Raw genomic sequence first — 17,941 nt, forward strand, 5'->3', positions numbered from 1 at the left:
CCTTAAGTTATGCTCACCTGCGTAGTTATTATAGTTACATGGCACCTCATGACCAAGGTACCTGAATGTATTACCTGGTCTGATGTTATGTTGTTAACATTTTTCCTTCAGTTAGGATATTTTCCCGTCGCCTTTAACTACGAAAATTCGTCCACATGGGTGGACTGAATGGTACTGGTAGTGCATACTAACAAGGAGACACGAATATTTGCCTGAAGGAAACTCGATATGATCGCACCTGACTACAATGAGGGCAGTTGTACTCAGCAAGAGGTTTACGGCTGACGCTAATTTCAACCGTTTCTGTGTTTTGAAGTCAACGTTCGCCTGTTGCTGAAACTACGTTTTATTTAGTCCTCTAGTGATAGAGGAAGAAAGAGATGGTTGTGGCCACAGCGCCCCCTAATCCCGGAGGAAAGCTGTAGGGGCGTGTCGCAGACGGCGGGCACATTGTGCCAGGGCCGAGGTAGCCGAGTCTGCGACTGATAGCATCGGCGCTATACACCGCCGCCCCCCTCTCTCACCCCCCAACCCCCTCCCGTGCCATGGCCACTGCCGCCAAACTGCCCCGTTCACTTGTGTGGATCGCAGGTATTCGCCGCAGCCGTCGCCACCCTCTTTATCCCTCCGGGTTTCCCCAAGAGCGGTCGGATACCGGACAGGAACCAGTTTGCCCGTAAATCTTCGCACAAGGCCACTTCTCACTGTCCGGATGTGCATGCATCCACTGCATGCACTGTCCACCAGCTCGTCCCGTATTCTGCTGATCGAGAGAATTGTAGCGCTAAGAAATACACTAACATCGTAAACGCACTTTTAAAAATGTACCCTCTACATTCACCACAGTAGAGGATGGACTGGTGTGGAGACCAAATTACTCATTGGGCTAAAGTCAACGATGTCGTAAGGATTGTAGTTACCGGGCTTAACATGGAGGGGAATCCTATGCCCCTTCTGTGGCACTACCTACCTCCACCTTGGCTGTTCACTGAGTGAATACTCCGCCAACCATCCTCCACGTGTGGGAAGCGCTGATCCCCCAACACACACCTCTTTCAGGCGTAAGGAGTGTCAGTGTTGGCGGACACACACACACACACACACACACACACACACACACACACACCACAAACAATTTGTACCAATCGCTCATCAGTTATCTGTTCCTCTGGCTAAGGAACGAGGGAAAAACCGACTGCCTGCATGCTTCTGCACGAGCCCGTATCTCCCTTTTTTTGCCCTCACGAGTCCAATGTGATTTGGACCCTGGAGTAGCAGGATCTTCCTGTGGTAGCATATCCAAGTTAATAATAAGGCTAGACAGTGCAGTAGATCCATATCCTGAATATTAATCTGGGGACTCCAGATGCTGCCCGAGTTGTCTCGGCCACCGTAACGGGACAGACAGTTGCCGGTGTCGCCACAACGCATTATTACCCGCGCGCAAAGAGCTCGCCGCGGGCGTAACGGTGTGTGGCCGCGGCTGACTCAGTCCCCAGCTGGAACTGCGCTTGGCCGGTGCGATGGCTGCCGAGGCCTTCCAGCTGTCTGCGGTACAACTGAAACGCGCTCACATTCCGACCGAGGTAAGCTTCTGTGTAACTGAGACTACCAACTGTCAGATACATCCGGGCGCGCGCACATTGTTAACAGCAGAAGAGTAGCTCTGAAGCCCGTCGTCTCTGTTGTTGTTGTTGTTGGTGGTGGTGGTGGTGGTGGTGTTGCAGCGTAGCACGTCCGCACTAACGGTGACGAAAATGATAATACAAAATAAAACGTCTTAGAAAGTAGTGTCCCATAACTTGTAAATGTTTGAAGAACTTTATGGTCAGCATGGGACTCGCTACTTCAGTACCAACGTATTATTGACTGCTGGTTTCAGTTACATCAGGCCCCTTGAAAAATAAAAATGGTTCGAATGGCTTTGAGCGCTATGGGACTTAACTTCTGAGGTCATCAGTCCCCTATAACTTAACAACTACTTAAACCTAACTAACCTAAGGACATCACACACATCCATGCCCGAGGCAGGATTCGAGCTTGCGACAGTAGCGGTCGCGCGATTCCAGTCTTAAGCGAGTAGAACCGCTTGGCCACAACGGCTGGCCGAACCTTGGTTGATTATGTGTGTTAAATTAATTTTGTTTAATAAGTATTGTTTTGCGAAATCAGATGCATCAATATTGGACACGTTTGGCCACAATTTATTGGTTTATTCACTATCGAATATTATTCCCCCTTAGCCACAACATCTGAGCATGACACTGTAGCGCCTAGAACCGCTTGGCCACCCTGGCCTGCTGAAAATAAATCCAACGAACTTCGCAAAGGTATATACAGGGTGTTACAAAAAGGTACGGCCAAACTTTCAGGAAACATTCCTCACAGACAAAGAAAGAAAATATGTTATGTGGACATGTCCGGAAACGTTTACTTTCCATGTTAGAGCTCATTTTATTACTTCTCTTCGAATCACATTAATCATGGAATGGAAACACACAGCAATAGAACGTACCAGCGTGACTTCAAACACTTTGTTACAGGAAATGTTCAAAATGTCCTCCGTTAGCGAGGATACATGCATCCACCCTGCGTCGCACGGAATCCCTGATGCGCTGATGCAGCCCTGGAGAGTGGCGTATTGTATCGCAGCCGTCCACAATACGACCACGAAGAGTCTCTACGTTTCGTACCGGGGTTGTGTAGGCAAGAGCTTTAAAATGCCCCCATAAATGAAAGTCAATCGGGTTGAGGTCAGGAGGGCGTGGAGGCCATGGAATTGGTCTGCCTCTACCAATCCATCGGTCACCGAATCTGTTTTTGAGAAGCGTATGAACACTTCGACTGAAACGTGCAGGAGCTCCATCGTGCATGAACCACATGTTGTGTCGTACTTGTAAAGGCACATGTTCTAGCAGCACAGGTAGAGTATCCCGTATGAAATCATGATAACGTGCTCCATTGAGCGTAGGTGGAAGAACATGGGGCCCAATCAAGACATCACCAACAATGCCTGCCCAAACGTTCACAGAAAATCTGTGTTGATGACGTGATTGCACAATTGCGTGCGGATTCTCGTCAGCCCACACATGTTGAGTGTGAAAATTTACAATTTGATCACGTTGGAATGAAGCTTCATCCGTAAAGAGAACATTTGCACTGAAATGAGGATTGACACATTGTTGGATGAACCATTTGCAGAAGTGTACCCGTGGAGGCCAATCAGCTGCTGATAGTGCCTGCACACGCTGTACATGGTACGGAAACAACTGGTTCTCCCGTAGCACTCTCCATACAGTGACGTGGTCAACGTTACCTTTTACAGCAGCAACTTCTCTGACGCTGACATTAGGGTTATCGTAAACTGGAAGAAGAATTGCCTCGTCCATTGCAGGTGTCCTCGTCGTTCTAGGTCTTCCCCAGTCGCGAGTCGTAGGCTGGAATGTTCCGTGCTCCCTGAGACGCCGATCAATTGCTTCGAACGTCTTCCTGTCGGGACACCTTCGTTCTGGAAATCTGTCTCGATACAAACGTACCGCGCCACGGCTATTGCTCCGTGCTAATCCATACATCAAATGGGCATCTGCCAACTCCGCATTTGTAAACATTGCACTGACTGCAAAACCACGTTCGTGATGAACACTAACCTGTTGATGCTACGTACTGATGTGCTTGATGCTAGTACTGTAGAGCAATGAGTCGCATGTCAACACAAGCACCGAAGTCAACAGTACCTTCCTTCAATTGGGCCAACTGGCGGTGAATCGAGGAAGTACAGTACATCCTGACGACACTAAAATGAGCTCTAACATGGAAATTAAGCGTTTCCGGACACATGTCCAAATAACATCTTTTCTTTCTTTGTGTGTGAGGAATGTTTCCTGAAAGTTTGGCCGTACCTTTTTGTAACACCCTGTATAATAGAATGTAATCAGGTTAGTTCTTTCGCAGCCTTATCCATTGACGGAATACGATAGGCTGCGTTGTTATCTTCAGTTCGAAGACTAGTTTGATGCAGTTCTCCACACTAGCAAGCGTCTTCATTTCTACACAACTACTGCGAACTACATCCATTTGAATCTGCATAGTGTATTCAACCTTTCGTCTTCCTCTAGAGTATTTATCGTCCCCATCCTTCGCTCAGTTATTTGTTTGACGGCTGTACGATCCTTAAAGTTCGGTCCTGTCGTCCGATCCCGTCATTCGGCAACGTCAGTACCTTCTTATTAATTCCTTTAAGTATATCCACTTTATCTTCAACATGGTTCTGCAACAGCCATTTTTTTTTACCTTCCACTTTTCACTTCCGTACAAGGCTACACTCAAAAAATACTTCCAGAAATAACTTCCTAACAATGTAGTTTATATTCGTTGCCAAGAAATTTCTCGTTTCCGGAACTGCTTTCATTGCATTTAAATCCTCTACAATTCAGCCCTCGTCAATTATTCTGCTGATAATATATGAAAAGTCGTGTACTACTGTCAGTGTTTGATTTTTAATCAATTCTTCCAGCACCAGCTTGTGACTATTCAATTACCTTAGTTCTACTTTCGCTGATGTTCATATTACAATTTGTTTTCAAGACACTATCCATTCCTTGCAAATCTTCCTCCAACTTCTTTGCTCTCTCCAACGGAATTATGTCATCAGCGAACCTCAAAGTTTTAAATTATCCTCTCGGAACTATAATTACCTTTCAAGAATATTCTTTTGTTTCCATTACTGCAGCGACTGATAACTAAGTAGTTTAGTCCATTTAAACAACAAACCAACCAACCAAATGACCTTTACTGCAATTTGAATAACTATCGGGATAGGCTACCAATCTGACTCTTTGCTTCCTCAAATGTGGCTTCCCTGTCTTCTCCTTCGACTCTTACAGCTGTAGTCTTATGCCGTAACGGTCAAAAGACGTCAGTCACAAATATGGAACGATGGTGCACAGCGAGAAGCTGTTCTTTATTACCTGACGACCTGCTCACCACGACATTACAATATAAAACAGCCTCGTGATTATGGTATTACAGAAGCAAAACTAGTTTCCCCGTCTCATAGCTACGTACAAGTATTGGAAATGCTGATTAAGGCGTTGACCTTAAAGTACTTTATAGTTTGAATTGCCCACAGTACCCGAATAAAGGCGGCCACACAGGTAACTGCATGGTAGACAAGCACGCATGCAGGTATGCAAAATTTTCGCGCCACCGTACGGTTCGAGCAAGCTTGCACAAGTATTACGCTGTTTACCAGAAAATGTCGATTTCAGACGACGATTGAATGGCTTTTTCAGCCGTTTTGCTTGGGTTATGAAAAAACAGAAGAGGAAACATAATTGTGGAGCAAAGAGTAGTCAAATAAATATTATTCCGTCATTAACTATTCGCGCTATGGGAACTGTCTCACAATATTGCTGTTTCTTATTCTCTTTCCCCGCGTATAATAGTGTGCTCTTTGACTTGCTCTACATACAGTAAAGAATGTAAGTTAACAGCACCGAATAAAAACCAAGTCAAATTACTGACGAATGCTTTCACAGACCTTCCTAATCTTGATACACTTGCTCAAGCATGTACATACTTGAACGCTGCTCTTTATACAGCCGTGAAGCTTGCGCAGATTTATCGTACACGCTCGCGCTTGCCTACATCGTCGAGGATGCAGTGAGATGTGTGGGCGCCTGAAGTTGACAGAATTTGTGTGGTTATTGGCGCTGGGCAGAGGCGTGAGGCGAGACACGGTCCCCGCGTCGCTGCAGGAGGCGGTGGAGGTGGTGGTGGCCGTGGTGGGGTAGCGGCGGGGGTGCCGCGCCAGCAGTGCGGTAGGTCCGGGCCGAGGCGCGCTGATTTACTGCCCACCACGGCCTGTGCGCCCGCGCTCGCGCTCGCTCACACTCCAGCAACTGCGCTGCGCTCCTAACTATTAAAAAAAAAAAAATCTCCTGCGGTTATTCTTTTTGCGTTGAAACTGCCACCAAACAGCTCTCGTTTCCTGCATCAAATAGTTACAGTATTAGGGGATAAGCGGGCAAGGTGGCTGCTTAGTTACAAACTCAGAAATAATTGATAAAAAGCTATTTTAACGAAGAAGTAAACATATTCCATTGTGGAACATGATTTTAATTAAATTATGTGCACTTTTAACAAATAAAAGTCAAACAGTGTTCCTCAACTCCTGCACGTAGTAGGAGAGCTCAGAGGTAACACATATGGCACTTAATCCACTGCTCTTCTGGCCTTGAATTTGAAAACTTTTCTTCGCTGTACATCCAGTCTGTGTCTTCTCCGTTGTCGTCAGAAAGAGTTCTTCTGTGGTTGGATTCCTTTCTCTATGCACTGTTCTAATAGTTCAAATGCCTCTGAGCACTATGGGACTTCACTTCTGAGGTCATCAGTCCCCTAGAACTTAGAACTACTTAAACCTAACCTAAGGACATCACACACGTCCATGCCCGAGGCAGGATTCGAACATGCGACCGTAGCGGTCGCTCGCTTCCTGACTGTACCGCCTACAACCGCTCGACCACCCCGGCCGGCTATGTACTTTTGTTTTTACTGCCTCTTTCCTCTTCGGCTGCTTTCTGTGTTTCCTCCTTTTTAGTTTCTTTTCCTTTCTCTTTATTTGCCGCTTCTAGGTCACCTTTATAAGGCTGTAATTATCGGCGCGGAGACCTTCTTTTCCTGATTTACCTTTTCCCCCAAAGTGGTTCGAAGATACCGACGAGCTGTACACTTTGCTCGCATGAACGCTTTACACAAAATTTGTATGCCCTCTTATAGCATGAATTAACTTCCGTAACTAAATTAGGATTATAGAGTCAAGAAAGACAATTTCAAGATAAATTTCATCGAAAAGACGAAAATCGTGATCCCCTCTGTAATAAATACACAAACTCACCCGTTACCTTACATCAGGACAAGTAAAATCCATAAAAATTATTATAACTTATTGTTAGCGGAACAGCAAAAAGATACCTCATGGGGTGACTAGGCCCTCCAGGGAGAATAAGTTAAGCCGTGTCCCTCGCGTTATACCAGCACCTCATAGCCCTCAGGACCCCAAAAGCCACTATGCCCGCCATGGCACCGAGCGAGGTGGCGCAGTCGTTAGCGCACTGGACTCGCATTCGGGAGGACGACGGTTCAAGCCCGCGTCCAGCCATCCTGATTTAGGTTTTCCGTGATTTCCCTAAATCGCTCCAGGAAAATGCCGGGATGGTTCCTTTGAAAGGGCACGGCCGACTTCCTTCCCCATCCTTCCCTAACCCGATGAGACCGATGACCTCGCTGTTTGGTCTCTTTCCCCAAACAAACAACCAACCAACCAACCGACCCGCCATGGCGATTTTGCCCTGCTCTTCCCTACCTAAAATTATTTGGCACGTCGCGTTTTGGCAGCACGCTGCCATATCCAAGCACTGGGTGAATGCTTTTGGCGTGACACACACGTTAGTCATATCGATGAAGTTTTGTTTTTCTTGTGATGTTGCTAAAAGATGTAAAATTACGCAAGGCAAGTATCAGCTTGATCTGTGGTGCATTTATTCACACAGATTTTTGGAGTTATCGTGCTGCTTCTTTCGTTCAACTAGATAAACTGAAATAATGCGTCGACTTAAAGTTCTTCTTTTGCCAGGGTTCGTCCATAACGGAAATTATCGAAAGTCGGTGAAACTTACGGGGAGCGCACATCTTAATTTTCAACAGCTTTACGATAGCAGATTTAATCCTAGCGTTTCGGTACTTATCCTGAGGAAGATCCACCGGAAGTATTTCTCAAATATGCAATGAGTTCAAAACACACGATCTAAATGATAACGGTTTGCGACAGTGCTGTAGGGGAAGTCGAGAAGCATCATTTGACACAAGACACTTGTGATCCATCAGAGCGAAAAACAATCACAAACTGGCGTACAAAACACACACAAACTACAAAGCACGCACTCCGAGCGTCATGTTAAATACTGAATTTCCTCTCGCCCTCTTATCCCACTGGTTTTCGTTGAGATTAGTTAGTTTTGTGTCAGGGTAATGAAACAGTAAAGACTTCTGAACAAGTTACGCAAAAACTAATTACGTATCCAACTCGATCTAAACTTAATCCTTAGAAGCACAGTAGCCTCGTAGTAAGACAGCCAGAGAAACAAAACGATAACAGTTAATTTTGCGCTGAAAAAATTCACAAAATGTACCCCAGTTTCACAATTTGTAACTGCACGACTGAGCCGGTGACGTGACAGGGCGTGACACACACGCGCCGTAACGTAGGTGCCTTTTGTAGGCTGCTTCCCAGCTTGACAGATCACAAGTGAGAAACTCATTCCCAAAAGGTACCAAATTCGTAAAACCTAATTTAACAGGACAGTAACACCACAATATGTTTTGTAGCTTTGTTGTTATATTCAGACAGATGTTGAGGCACATGACGCCAAGTATATCGGTTAAATGTTTATATGTTTGTTATTGCATAAATAACAATGGATTTGGTGTCTTTGGGATAAAATTGTGTTAAGTTTGGTAGCTGTTCTGGAGTTTCTGTTGTTCTGGAGTTTCTGTTGTTCTGGAGTTTCTGTTGTTCTGGAGTTTCTGTTGTTCTGGAGTTTCTGTTGTTCTGGAGTTTCTGTTGTTCTGGAGTTTCTGTTGTTCTGGAGTTTCTGTTGTTCTGGAGTTTCTGTTGTTCTGGAGTTTCTGTTGTTCTGGAGTTTCTGTTGTTCTGGAGTTTCTGTTGTTCTGGAGTTTCTGTTGTTCTGGAGTTTCTGTTGTTCTGGAGTTTCTGTTGTTCTGGAGTTTCTGTTGGTGGTTCATACTATTCATCCGATATATTAGAAACTCTCAATAAACATCAAAAAGCCAGACACGTCCTTACAAAATACAATTTCACGTAAACAAATGTGGGCCATGTTGTGTGTGGCGTCATTACCACGAAGAGCAACGACTGGCTGCCGGGGTTTGATACTTCTTGGAAACGGAAGACGACTAGATTTGGTACTCTTCACCAAAAAACCTAAAGTTTTAAAGGGTAATATATAACGAATGTGATGCATTTTGGCAACCTAAAGTTTTAAAGGGTAACATACAACGAATTTGATGCAGTTTGGCATACGTAACACTTATTACATAGGCAATGGCTCTAAATATTGCTGCCACCAGTTGCCTCATTTCTCAGTTTTCCGGATTTTTTGCTTTTTGGAAATGAGCGTCTCAAATATCCTATATCAAATTGGCCGTCTCGATTTTCTCAACACTGTGGTATGTTGCAAACTGTAGAAGGAGAAGCCTCTCTGATTATGGAAGAATGAGGAACGAATCATTTCGACACGGTTTTCGGAAATGTCGGAAATCCGATATCTAGGTAGCTGCAAGAGGATTTAATCCTCCATTCTTCCAAATGCTAGACATTCTCATACCACTATGCCAATTCACTAAAAAAAAAATAAAGAAATGTTTACAATGAATTATGTAATAGTGATCTACTGCCAAGCGAAATCTTGTCATGGTTCCACCGTTCCCTATTTCATATTGTTTTTTATTCCCTGACGGTTCTCCACAAATTCTGTTTACGTCATATTACCCTTTGTCTTTTGCCACTCTTTTATCTTTGTAGACGTATACATTCCGAGTTAAACTCCATCACTGATTACACACATTCTTCACAGGTGTAGTTATAGCGCTTTAGCTTCGGCCAACGCATCTATCTATTGTCCTTGTTTTACTTCTGACTAATAATAACCAAACTTGGAAAGGGTATGTAAACCGTAACATTTAAGTGTGATACTGTTTAATGTTATTATTTATTCATCCATATGAAATTTCATTCAATTTTGTAAAATTAAAGTCTCCATGAACGTGGTAACTGACATTGTTGACTTCCTTTGATTTACCTGAGTTACCTGCAAATTGCAAATTACGATCTGGTGTAATTTCAGTGTCTTACAACTTTGCTCTGACATTGGAACTTCCTATTTCACTTCTCTGGCAGTGTCAGTTTTTTAGTATGCCTGCGCCAAACCATTTACCATCTGAGAATTTGTAACACATTATTCTATATCGACAGAAGCGTCACAGACGGCTGTCCGTGTACCTAAACATAAATGGAGTTGTGAGTGATGAAGTGACTTGAGGGGGCTTAGTTGATTCCCATTGAGAAAACTGAACCATTGAAATATTTTATTATCTTGAGTCGAACGTACGGCTTCACTGTGATTTCGTAGGTACACATGACTGCAACCCTGTGATATCGTTTTGTTTCGGATGCATTATTCATTGCAATCTCTCTTTCTCTCTCACAGACCCCCTCCCTAATCCCCGAAACGTTGTGGAAATGACATTTATTGTGGCCATTTCTTGCTAGTGGTTTAATACCGGAATTGGTCAGTCTTGGAAATTGACAGTTCTATCAAGCGAAATAGCTGTCTTTCAAAAAAGGGATAATAGACAAGGTTTTAAGTTCCGTTGAAGAGCTCACTGCAGAGGGAACAATAGCTCGAGTGTGACTGGTAGAGACCGACCGTGTTTTTTGTAAACAACCATCACGACACTCGCGAGGGAGGCACGAAAAGCCCAACTCTCGATGTCCGGACAAAGATATGAAACATGCTCCTTCCGAATACAAGTCATTTGCATCAACCACTGTGCTGTCGCTCTCGGTCGCAGAACTTCAAGCCGACAGCGGGTGATGATAAACACCGCTTCACGGGGACGCTCACAACTTCAGAGAAAGATGTTCGTGATGCCATTCTTAATAGATTAAATTAGAGATCTGTCGTGGCAGAAAACACCGCAGAGGACAGCAACTATTTTTATTTTCAGTGGTCGTTATAACGGTCTGGGGACAAATACACTTTTTTAGACGCAGGGTCTCTCGGACGGAAAAATAAGCGCCTTGTCGCAATTTTAATTGCCAGGTAAAGATGTTGCCTCCTAGCCTGCGTATTACTGTATGTGATTAAGGTTTGTAAAACGCGGAATATTGCCGCTATTGCCGCGCGGCCTCCGCGGGTCGCTTCTTTTGATGACGGGTGTCCGGGCGCAGTAAAAGCGGGGTCCCACCCGAGCCGGCCTTGCTGTACCTTTTGGCGCACGTGGAGGCGGGTTTATTTCGGAGTGCGCCGTCCACGTGCCGCACTTATGTCGAATGATTCGCACGGTCACCGCGGGCACCGCGCTCGTAAAGCTAAAAAGGGGTCGTTGGCCACCTTCCATAGCCCATAAATATGGGCATTAATGGAACATATAAACAATTCGGCGAGCTTTACTGCATTTCGTCCTGCGCTGCGCTGCCCCGCTCACGTGCGACGACTTCTTATTCTCCGCCGCCCCGAGTGCATAAACGTCTGCCGCGATGCCAGACAGCTGCGCCGCCGGTGCAGTTAAAGTGTGCCGGCGTCGGCCCGCCGGAATTCGCGTGTAAATTCTGGCCCGCCGCGCCGCTCCGCACCGCGAGGAGGCCCGGAATCCGGCTGGTGACAGCGGCGAGACACTGTGTTGTTTTTGACGGCGAGTGTTGCCCGTGTCTTGGGCAGCGGCCAGGGCTGCAGACTGCGGGCGATTCGGTTCGCATTTGTCGCCGAAAATAATAATTAAAAAAAAATGGTTCAAATGGTTCTGAGCACTATGGGTCTTAACATCTGACGTCATCAGTCCCCCAGAACTTAGAACTATTTAAACCTAACTAACCTAAGGACATCACACACATCCATCCTGCGACCGTAGTAGTCGCGTGGTTCCAGACTGAAGCGCCTAGAACCGCTCGGCCACTGAGGCCGGCTCCGGAAATAATAGCGAACTTTATTTCACCCACGTATCTACAGCTCAGGTTCTACAAGTCATTTGTTTGTGTGCTACGTTCATTCCTCGTTACTAAACCGTTTTCTAAAATGTCATCTAATTGTAAGATATTTTATTAGGTGATAACTTGAAGAAGACGAACATACTTGTATGCCCAACAACTCTCCCGATTTGGACGGGAGACTCCGGCTTTTCCACTTTCTCTTTCGCCTTTCTCTTTCGCCCCCAGATTATTCCAGTATTTATCCCGACCTTTAACAAATTGTCATCAAATCTAAGACATTTGTTTTGAGAGCGAAAGCCCACCATTTCAGTTTTTTTGGCCAGTAGTCGGATTCCTTGGCACATTAGTCGTTTTTAATCGATGTATGTATCGTAGATGTCGTGGGCGAACTTCACATCGATTGTTATTTTGCTTCTTCCCGCGCATTTTGTAGAATTTATACTCGTATTGATCAGTACTGTGCTCCGTTTGGACCTGTGTTCGTCTGTTGTCTTAGTGCTTAAGGAAAGTCGCTTATTATTCAACGATTTTAAAATCGTTATAGCCGTGCGGGATTCAAATGGCTCTGAGCACTATGGGACTCAACTGCTGTGGTCATAAGTCCCCTAGAACTTAGAACTACTTAAACCTAACTAACCTAAGGACAGCACACAACACCCAGCCATCACGAGGCAGAGAAAATCCCTGACCCCGCCGGGAATCGAACCCGGGAACCGTGCGGGATTAGCAGAGCGGTCCGAGGCGCTGCAGTCATGGACTGTGCGGCTGGTCCCGGCGGAGGTTCGAGTCCTCCCTCGGGCATGAGTGTGTGTGTTTGTCCTTAGGATAATTTAGGTTAAGTAGTGTCTAAGCTTAGGGACTGACGACCTTAGCAGTTAGGTCCCATAATATTTCACACATATTTGAACATTTTGAATGCACTTTTTGGGTAAGTATGTCGGTTTTTTTCTGCTGTTATGTAGCTTTATGTCGTGATAAGCAAAGACTCTCATAAGTTTTCTCGGGATTACACCGAAAATAAACCATGGTTTTTGATAATTCGTGACTCCTGACTTTTAAAAATGAACCTGCTGATATTTCGTTTTTGAAGGTTGGCAGGTGTGTTCATTTACCGCAATACTACATCTGCAAACGTTTTGACAGTATTAACTGGAATACGTATGTCGAAATTCCGAAGTTTGCTGTCATAAGCTTTAGCCCGAAGGCTGTCTTTACGCAGCTTTCTATCGTATACAATCCTCTTCATCTCTGCGTTACTGCTGCAGGCTTCATTCACTTGAACCTGCTTCTTGTAGTGGAGCCTTCGTCTCTTTCTCCCCAGAAAACACACACCTCTCTCCATTACAAAATTGACAATTACTTGATGGCATCGATCGATGCTTCTCCAGGGATAAGCTAAAAGCAGTGAAATGCTGTCTACAACTTATATTAAAGTCAACGAGAAGAAACAAAATGTTTGAAATATGTTCGAAAACACCGAAAATCATACATCCTGGTTTATGCAGGCCAGCTTAGTACAACTCCAGGAGGACATATGTGGAATAACATCACAAAACCGTAAGCAGAATCAAATAATAATTTAACCTTACGAAAAGTGCGATTTCAAAAATGGTTCAAATGGCCCTGAGCAATATGGGACTTAACATCTGTGGTCATCAGTCCCCTAGAACTTAGAACTACTTAAACCTAACTAACCTAAGGACATCACACACACCCATGCCCGAGGCAGGATTCGAACCTGCGACCGTAGCAGACCCGCGGTTCCGGACTGCAGCGCCAGAACCGCTAGACCACCGCGGCCGGCAAAAGTGCGATTTAAATAATTGTTTCCTGCCTAACAACAACATGAGAATAACAAAAAATTAATAACATCCATAACCATCACATAACGTCGTATTATATATGTTGTGGCGTAACAAGCTAGTCACGCCACACTGAGAAGGAAGCCGAAAGGCACGCGTACACACACGCCGACTGGCGTCAAGTCTGGAACAGGATACGTTATGACCGCTTGAAGAAAATACGTAGCTTTGGAATATACTTAACTTTTAATGCTTCCTTTGGTACATCTCTCTTGACTATACAAATGAGACTCGTAAGATACATGAACTGTTACAATTGGCGCCTTGCTAGGTTGTAGCCATTAACTTAGCTGAAGGCTATTCTGTCTCTCGGCAAATGAGAGCAAAGGCTTCGTCCGTGTAGTCGCTAGCAACGTCGTCGTACAACTGGGGCGAGTTCTCGTACGTCTCTCGAGACCTGCCGTGTGGTGGCGCTCGGTCTGCGATCACACAGTGGCGGCACGCGGGTCCGACATGTACTAATGGACCGCGGCCGATTTAAGCTACCACCTAGCAAGTGTGGTGTCTGGCAGTGACACCACAATATACGTAAAACAAACAAGTGTTATAGGTCACTGAACACGCTTGACAGATAAAAGAAAGCGACACGCGTTTGACGCGAAGCAAATAGCTTTTCACTTAGTTGCTTACACAAACCACATCTCTAGGGGAATATTTGACGTTTGCAGTCTGACAGAATTGCAGTGTCATCGGCAAAGCACAGGAGATGAATAGAATGGAATGGGTCGTGTTTTGAGAACAGATTATAAGAGGATTATCAACAAAAGTAAAAAAAGGATCATGGACGTAGTCGAATCAAATCAGGTAAGTCTGAGGAAATTACATTATGACTGAAAGACTAAAAGTAGTAAACGGCTTTTGCTATTTGAGCAGCAAAACAACAGAAGATGAGCGAAGTGGAGGGGATGTGCCATGCATACTAGCAGTAGTAAGCGTTTTTGGATTGTAACATGAAACGTTTCGACAGGAATCTTTTAAAAAAAAATATTAGGAAGTATGTAAGCGGAGCCGTAGCCTGTAATGGAAGTGAAATGTGAGCGATAAACAGTTCTGACAATAAAAGAATAGGTTTTGGTATCTGGTGCTGTAGAAGAACGCTAACGATTAAAGGTAGAGATTCGATTACTAATGAAATGGTTCTGCATCAGATCGGGGAGAAAAGAAAAATACGAAAGAATTAGAGGGAAAGAAGGGATCGGTTGATACGAAGCTATCTGAGTTATCAGTAAGTAGCTAATCTGCTGATCGAGGAAAATGTGCGGTGAGATAATTCTATATGGAGACTGTGGTTTGACTACAATAGGCCACTTCAAATGGATGTAGATTGCAGTATTTATCTAAAGGAGCGTAGATGTAGAAACTTGCACGGGATACACTAGCGTGGACACTCTTCAACTGAATGTTATAAAGTTTGAAGCATCTGACGGACAATGTGACTGTGGACTTATGCAGTACTTCGAACATATATGGTCTGAAAGAGGTTATCCTGTGTAGCCTAGTTTCGCAAGATCAAAGTTCAGCGGTATGAAACTATAGAATTTCCAATTTAATGATGGTATTTTCTGCCTTGAAACTTTTCCGAGCAAACGAAGCTCCATCGACGTCGTTGTATATCTGACGAGAACCCTTATTACTTTGTTTTACGAGTAGTAAACGCGGACCATGCCACTCGTGCGATGATTCAGTACGTTCGCAAAAGCGTTGCTTGCAGTCTCCACAGCGAGTTTCGAGGAAAGGGTGGGCGAGTACCTAAATTGCTCCAGGGCGGCTCTGCTAACGCTGCACAGAGCAGACTCCTCTCGATAGGATACAGACTGTGGCGTGGGCTTATATTCCAAGCCTGCCCTAGCGCACACACTCGCGAAACACCTCATGCATAATTTCAAACACTTCTGCAAGTGTCCCAGGGAGTATTTTGACGTATGATTGTAAACATTTGGAAGACTGGCGGTAACGTAAGAGTGGAATGGCGACACTGTTTGGTTGGTAGAGAGCGACCCGAGAAAGACGCTTGGATTGACGCCGGCCGAAGTGGCCGTGCGGTTAAAGGCGCTGCAGTCTGGAACCGCAGGACAGCTACGGTCGCAGGTTCGAATCCTGCCTCGGGCATGGATGTTTGTGATGTCCTTAGGTTAGTTAGGTTTAACTAGTTCTAAGTTCTAGGGGACTAATGACCTCAGCAGTTGAGTCCCATAGTGCTCAGAGCCATTTGAGCTTGGATTGACGATCTTTCTAGCATCGCCGAACTTCTTGAAGACACACAATTCAAGTGCGAAAAGATTAGCAAGTTGAATAAATTTAGAGAACAGCACTATTTTTACGATAATAAAAGGCTGGGGCAGAAAGTGCATTGCAGGGACGAATTGTGGACTGTCCGCTAGATGTCGTCCAGGGGGGAGCAGACCTGCGAGTCGGGAATCCCGCTGGATCCCCGGCTGCCCGTGTTGCCATTCGAGCGCACGTGCCCCTTGTCTCTCACTTTTTTGCTGTAGCGGATTTGGCGGCTCGGGCGGATGGAAGGGTCTGCGGCAAAGCAGCCGCCCACCGCAGGACGCTGGTCAGCACGTGCGTTTCGCTGGCCGGAATCTCTACCTGCTGCTTGCTGCCTGCTGCTCCTCTGCTCTGAGTCGCAGGAGGTTGCTAACTGCATATGGAAAATAAATTTACCTCCATCCTGTGTCCGGAGTGCGGGACTTAGGCTGGTCGATTTCCGATAATAAAATACCAACAGCTGTTATTTTGGTTTTATTTGCATATAGATATTTTTTCCCCACGGCCATGTGCGCTCATTGGCCTGAAGATGGCTTAATGTAATGCCGAAACTGATTGCCTAATAAAAAAACAATAATAACGGCTGTTGGTATTTTATTATTGACTATATGGAAAACGTCGGCTCAAGAACTCGACTGTTTATTCTGTTAACCTTAGCATGGGAGTCCATAGAATCTTTATTATTTGACAATATGCAAATCTAAAGAAATTCAATATCTCCCCCTCCCCGCCCTCTGTCGCGCATGGAAGCGAGCATAGGTCGTCCTACTGCCATAACCCATTAACGCCAAATTTCGCAGCACTGTCCTAACGGATACGTTCGTCGTAGTCCCACATTAATTTCTGCTGTTATTTCACGCAGTCTGTTAACGGGAACAGAGAGGCAGCAGGTAGTAAGTAGAGATTCAGGCTAGCAAAACGTGCAGGCTGCGGTGGGCGGCTGCTCGCGCGCACACACGCACACACGCACACACACGCACGCGCACACACGCACACACTTAATCTGAAGGACATGCAAGGAGTATTTTTTAAAAAGCAAATTAATATGTATACACAATGAGCTGACACAAGTCATAGGATACCTCCTATATCGTGTCTGACCTCCTTTTTCCCTGCCTAATGCAGCAACTCGACGTGGCATGGATTCAACAAGACGTGCCATGTTGCCTCAATAGCTGTCCATAATTGCGAAAGTGTTGGTGGTGCAGGATTTTGTGCACGAACTGACCTCTAGGTTATGTCCCGTAAATATTCGATGGGATTCACGTCGGGCCATCGCATTGTCCAGAATGTTGTTCAAGCCAATCGGTAACAACTGACCCAGTGACATGGCGCATTGTCTTCCACGAAAATTCCATCGTCGTTTGGAAACATGAAGTCCATGATTCGTTGAAAATGGTTCAACTGGTTCAAATGGCTCTGAGCACTATGGGACTTAAATGCTGAGGTCATAATTCCCCTAGAACTTAGAACTACTTAAACCTAACTAACCTAAGGACATCACGCACATCCATGCCCGAGGCAGGATTCGAACCTGCGACCGTAGCGGTCGCGCGGTTCCAGACTGTAGCGCCTAGAACCGCTCGGCCACTCAGACCGGCTGAAAATGGTCTCCAAGTAGCCGAACATAACCATTTTCAGACAATGATCGATTCAGTTGGCCAGAGGACCCAGTCCGTCCCATGTAAACACAGCCCACACCATTATGGAGCCACCACCTGCTTGCACGGCGCCCTGTTGACAACTTGGCCCCATGACTTCTTCTGGTCTGCGCCACATTCGAGTTCTACTATCAGCTCTTACCAATTGAAATCCGGACTCATCTGACCAGGCCGCGGTTTTCCAGTCGTCTGCGGTCCAACCGATATGGTCATGAGCCCATGAGAGACGCTGCAGGCGATGTTGTGCTGTTAGCGAAGACACTGCGTCGGTCGTCAACCGCCATGACCCATTAACGCCAAATTTCGTCGCACGGTCCTAAAGGATACGTTCGTCGTACTTTCCACATTGATTTCTGCCG

The sequence above is a fragment of the Schistocerca nitens genome, chromosome 6 (genome assembly GCF_023898315.1).
Source record: "Schistocerca nitens isolate TAMUIC-IGC-003100 chromosome 6, iqSchNite1.1, whole genome shotgun sequence".
In the NCBI taxonomy this organism is placed as follows: Eukaryota; Metazoa; Arthropoda; class Insecta; order Orthoptera; family Acrididae; genus Schistocerca; species Schistocerca nitens.